Source organism: Microtus ochrogaster, chromosome 4 (genome assembly GCF_000317375.1).
Source record: "Microtus ochrogaster isolate Prairie Vole_2 chromosome 4, MicOch1.0, whole genome shotgun sequence".
NCBI classification, from domain to species: domain Eukaryota; kingdom Metazoa; phylum Chordata; class Mammalia; order Rodentia; family Cricetidae; genus Microtus; species Microtus ochrogaster.
In genome coordinates this window covers 68,149,467-68,155,852 of record NC_022011.1, presented here as the reverse complement: position 1 = coordinate 68,155,852, position 6,386 = coordinate 68,149,467, and positions in this window count along the sequence as shown.

The following is a 6,386-nucleotide window of genomic DNA, read 5'->3' as shown; positions in this document are numbered from 1 at the left end:
TCAAGGTCCCATCAAAATTCTTCACAGATCTTGAGAGGACAATAATCAACTTTATATGGAAAAACAAAAAACCCAGGATAGCCAAAATAATCCTATACAATAAAGGATCTTCTGGAGGGATTACCATTCCTGACTTCAAACTTTATTACAGAGCTACAGTGATGAAAACAGTGTGGTACTGGCATAAAAACAGAGAAGTCGACCAATGGAATCATATAGAAGACCCGAATTGAGGTTGGGTTTTTAAATACAGCACAAGTCCCAGAAGAATTATGTGTGTGTCAGTGATTTGTGGATTTTTTTTATGCTGATTGTTAATACGCCATGGAATCGCTATAATACTGTTGAAACATTCACCCTGGTTTGTTTCCATTTTTGACAATATTGTGCAAGATTTTCTGTGCACATAAGTTTCTGCTTCAAGACTCTAGTTGGTGGATCATATAGTCCTTACAAATTGACCACTTGTTTTGCTCTTGTTGTTTAAAGATAATGTGGTAGTTTGAATAGGAATGGCCCATAGGGAATGGCACTATTAGGAATTGTGGCCTTGTTTGAGGAAGCATGTCACTGTGAGGGTGGGCTTTGAGGTCTTGTGTTCTCAAACTACTTTCAGTATAGTGCACAGTCTCTCCCTGCTGCCTGCAGATCAAGATGGGGGATCTCTGCTTTTTCTCCAGCACCATGTCTGTCTGTATGCTGCTATGTTTCCTGCCATGATGATAATGGAATGAAACTCTGAATTGTAAACCGCTCCAATTAAATGTTTTCCTTTCTAAAAAAAAAAAAAAAGAAAGGAAAAGAAAACATTTCTTAGTTTATTCATGCCTCAGAATATTGGATAACAATTCAAACTTCTGCTGCATTCTTGAACTTGGACACATTTAAAACAATACTATTCAGTGAAAGCGAACAGACAAAATTACATTCATGATACCAATGTTTCATAAAGTTAATGGATAAAAGAAAACCAGCTCTGGAATGTTAGCTGATTAGAAATACATCTATGGAGTATCTGAAATGCTCTTGTTTTTGTTACCTTGACTTTGTGCTTTAATTATTTATATACTTACTTATTTTTCCTTAGTTATTTGTGATCACTTTCTACAATACTGACTATTTAGGAACTACCTATATATGCTATACTGGCCTTGGACTCACAGACCTCCACCCGTGTCTGTCTCTCCAGTGCTGAACTTAAAGGAATGTATCACACCGTACTCAGCTTGATCTAGTGTTTTCAATTTCATTGCATGTAAGAACTTTGGGGGCAGTGAATTCAGGAATGTAGTCTTCTGCTATTATACTTAACTTTTTTGAGATAGTATGTTATGGTATTATCTCCGACTAACTTCTAACCTGCAACAATTGTGCTTCAATACTTTTCTGAGAACTGAGACATAGGTGCAGGCCATTTTTGGCCTAAGAACATCACCTTTAACTGAGTGAGGGAATCACCAGAGATCTGTAGCTAACTGTAGTGTATTTACCGAAGAAGCCCCAGTTTAAGCTATACCTCTAGGAATCTAGAAGATGGTATTGCATTTAATGTCTACCTAAATTGAGGAAAGAATTCTTACCCATTGTGACTCTTCTATAACACATTTTTGCCCATAGGATGTCCACAGTTAGAACTGTTTCTTGTGGGACATGTCCTTTTAGTCTAGAGTATTTCCTTCCTATAAAAAGAATTCTACTAAGAAAACACCCATCAGTTTGGTGTCATAAAGGATTTATTCACTGAAATAGATTTAATAATGCTCTGTTAAAGTTCAGATATGTAAGACCACCACCTCTCAGTTGGGGGAGAGGCTTTAGGTCTCTAGCACCTAATGTTAGACTCTGGTCATTTCAAAAATTAGTTTATTCTGTTTAGGCTACTTAGTTTGTGGAACTTTGTTTGGTCATCTCCAAATAACCAAGAATTATAATTGTAGAAATAAAAACACTTTATAGGGCCACAGAATTTCCCCCTGCAACCTGCTTGTTTCTTTACTCATTATCATTAAGGCAACATATAGACAGAAGGACCTCCCATATCATTTCTTCTTTTCTGTTTAAATAAAAAAATGTTAACTTTAACACAGAAAAAATACATATACCTAAACAGGTATCAGGCAAGAATTATACTTACAATATTTATATATACTTTATCTTTTCTAATAACTAAGGAAAACTATAACTATATCGATTCTTAAACTCCATCAAAGACTCCAGAAGGATAATAATATTATCTAAGTAAACAAGAAATGCATTGTAACCAACTCCCATAACTTTAGAATAGAAAGAAACATCTCACTGCCTGAAGAATGACCCAAAGTAATTAGGTACCACTGTGGCATCCCTACATGCCCTTAATGTCTAGCAGACTTTTCTGTGAAGCAGGAAATTTTAAAGACAGTTCCGCCTATATTGACAGTTTGTCAGTCACTTTTGTCTGTGTTGTGAAGAATGTCTGACAGACTCTTTCATGAAGCAGAAACCCCAAAGGACCACCTTTTTAGGCAAGCAAATTCAGCATCATCTCTCCATAGGTCCTGCATGTCCCGATCGCACAGCATAACATCAAGCATTCCAAGCAAGAACAGTTTCTTATCTAAATGACTAACCAGTGCCATAAGGAGCCTCTTTGGTGCCCATCATCCTCTGGAAGTAGCTTGGTGCATCAAGAAGCAGATGTGTTTCACTGTCATGAAAAGTCCTAAGTTCTTAAGCATTTTAAATACCATATTCTGTAGTCTTTGAAAGGTTTGAAGAATGCCTATTTATCTGAGATACATCTCTATACATCTAGAAATTCTGACTAACATGACTACAAGCTTGACTATACTAGATGATAATCTATTAACCTATATTTCTTAATTATACATTACATATTTAAATGAGCTGTACAAATACACTACCTTAAAGAAGAGCAGAAATTCACATATAACAAAATTGACCTTAAATTTGTATCAATAAACCAAGATCCATATTGATTCTTCTCTTTAAAGCATATCCACATTTAAATAGAAACAAGCATTTATAAATAATATTTGGTAATATAGGCACAGTTATCTCCAAACTGTTCCCTGCTGTTTACTGGGTGAAGTATTTTTGAAGAGGTATACTAGGTGACCTTTCAAGGGCTCTTGGTCCATTAAACCACATTGGTCTGGAAGGATTCCACAAGTTCTTATCCTCTGTGAAAACAAAATAAGAACTTCTTTTCCAAAGCAACAAGTCCTTACACCCAAATTGTGGAATCAAGATATCTTTAAATAAAATAGCTTGGTTTAGCTTAGCAGCCCACACAATGAAATGTCTCTCTGTACTTAGCTCCTTCACAGTGGAAAAATTCAAAGAAAACACAATAATATATATAATCCAGACTCTCTGTGTATTTTCCACCTTTACAGGGTTTATTTTCTTTACTCTTTTTAATCTATGACTGTTCTCTGTCTTTTTAAGGACTTTACTTTTTTAAACACTATTTACTTCTTTTCACAACTGTCTATATTCTTTTTTCTTCTCTCCCCAAAGCCTACATGTTTATCCAACACTGTGACCATTTAGAGTTTTTTTTTATTTGAATTTGTCTTTATTGTGTATCTATAATTACTTTCTAACCAGAAGCACTGGGTTTTTTATGCTAAGTGGGTATGGCTAAGACCAACTCTACAGTCCTGCCTGCTTGCTTCATGAAGTCCAACATGGTGGAGACATGTTCGCTGCCTCTGAGAGCCATGCACAATGCCCCATTTTCAGGAACACAAAGCATCTACGGTGCCATTACACAAGTTTTAGGACTCTGCTCACAAACCCCATTTAAATGCTTGGCCTCCTGAAATAACCAGAGTTTGTGTTGGCAGCTTAGTTTAGGAAGCTGCCATTTCAACACCATGCAGTTTTTTTCTGCTACTGCTGAGTCAGGAAACCTTCTCTTAAAAGAATTGTGCCTCTGCTTGCTTCTAGCAAACAGAGCCCATCCTAGAAAATGCTTAACTTTTTTTTGTGTGTGTGTTTATGTGTCTAGAATTCTTTTTTAAGCTTTCTCAGGTTTTATGTGGATTTATCTAGCATATATTGGTGTGCCAATTTGTAGTAGGAGCCTGCTTGTTGACAGAAGTTACAAAAAAAATCCCACACTAGTTTTGAATTATGTATAATAAAGGGTTATTTATTTAGAAGAGACTCACAGATCACCATGCTACATCACAGTTCTCTGCATGAACAAGGAAGATGAACCACATCTAGCTGCCGGAAGCAAGCACCAGAGCAAAAGAGAAAGTGCATGGTTTACATGTCTATCAGAGAGAAGGGAAAAGTCCAATTATTAAAATTCTTTGCCAGAAAAGGCTGGAGGAAATAATGCAACGAACATACTAAATTTCTACTCCTTTCAATATGAGCTAGCTGAAGCCATTGGCAAGTATACTAAAGCCAATGTTCTTTGAGTACTGGACAACTCCTTAAATAACTCGACCAGCCTCCCTCCTACATTTTAATAGACCTGACCTCTCGAATAACCAGAAGGAAGACTTGAGGACCAGAAAGAGCACACAAAGACAAAATGGAAAAAAGAAAACAATTGATTGGTGTCACATAAGTCTTTTATTTGCTTAACTCGGGAAATTTTAGACTTCAATCTGGTAGTTGTCCCAGTCAGCCCAAGGTAATCAATCCAACCTTGAGTAAAAGGATTTATTCCTGCTATTATTGAAGTCACCCACAGAGTTCAGACTGACCAAGGCCACTGGACTAGACTTTTTCCAGGGTTATGTCTCATTTATAAAGTGGAGGCTCACTGGCAGCACAAATGTCCTCTCCTTTTTTAAAAATTCTATTTTTTTAAAATTTATTTTTTTAAATTTCATTTTACATTTCAAGCACTGTTCTCCCCCCTCCTACCCTTCCTCTCCCCACTGCATCAATGAAGTCTGGTATATTAAGTTGGGGCAAAAGCAAGCCCCTACCCCCCACATTAAGGCTGAGCATGGCATCCCACTATAGGGAACAGACTCCAATAAATTAGCTCATGTACCTGGGACAGACCCTGTTCCTACTGCCAGGTGCCTCACGATAGTTCAGTTCCGTGTAGGATCCTCTTCTGTCAGTCTAGAGTTCCTGAGTTTCCATGAGCTTGAGTCAGCTGTCTCTGTAGATTTCCCCATCATGATCTCGATCTTTCTATCCTTTGTGAGGCTAGTCTCCATTCAAAAAAATTTGGAAAAGGGCAGATGTCCTTAACTTTCTTCATGGACTATGAGGATTTCAGTGAGTCAGGGGGTTACACGCCCTTTGAGAGTTGAAGTGGACTGTATTATTTACTTTAATCAATGTAAGCAGAACATGTGACCTTCTGGACATTACAAGGGCAGAAAAAACTAGGTGTGCAAGAACCATGTGTGTATTCCCTGTGCTGTTGGCTTTACATATAATGTGACTAGCTGCTTCAAGTTTCTGCTCCCTAGACTTTAGACTCTAACCTGGAATTGTGTGCTAAAATAAACTATATTTCCTCTAGTTTGTTTTTGGACAAAATGTTTTAAACACAGAGCTAGCAATGATACTGACACAGATATGAAAAAAATGGATGCATTTATTTTCTCTTCTTCTTGCTTTTCCTAACCAGTTCCTTTATTTCCCTTCAATATTTAGATATAACATATCTAAATATCAGACCTTGAGATAGGCAAGGCAATTGTGTCACTATTAACAAGAAAACCCACTTTACTTAACGTCTCAAAGCTGTCCATTGCCATAAAGGACATCTTTGTAGTCACTTTATAGAATCTTATATCACCTAGCAACATTTTTTCTCTGAAATATAAGATGCTAAAATTTCAGAACTACTGTTAACAGTGATATATGTCTTAATTGTGTTTAAAGACTTTAATAAGCAAGGCTGAGATTGATTATTAGGATAAGTCCACCTCAAGACTTTTTGGGACCATCTTGCATTAAGTAGAGACTGAATCTATTTTTAAAAATTCTACAAAGCAGAAGACACTCATAATTCTCTGATACAGATTCTATCACATATTCCTTTTACCTCCAACTTCAATTAAGTTTTAATGCTGGTTACCATGCATTTATCTGCATAGAGTTGAGGCTGTTCTATCTCTCTTTAGCCCAAATGATTATTCCAGAGAACCTTTTGGTGATCTCCTGGCTTTCCACCCACATTCAGATAAATTCAAACCACAGACATCTCCAGAAAATATGTCAATGGGAAAATGTTGAGACAAAAAAAATGTTCCAAAATAAAGTGTCAAAAACACCAACCAAACAAAATCTCCATCGCAATGTGGAGTCTCTCTGGAAAAACACAGTGTAAGAAACTACTGTTTTTTTTTTGTTTTTTGTTTTTTTTTTTTTTTTTTTGGTTTTTCGAGACAGGGTTT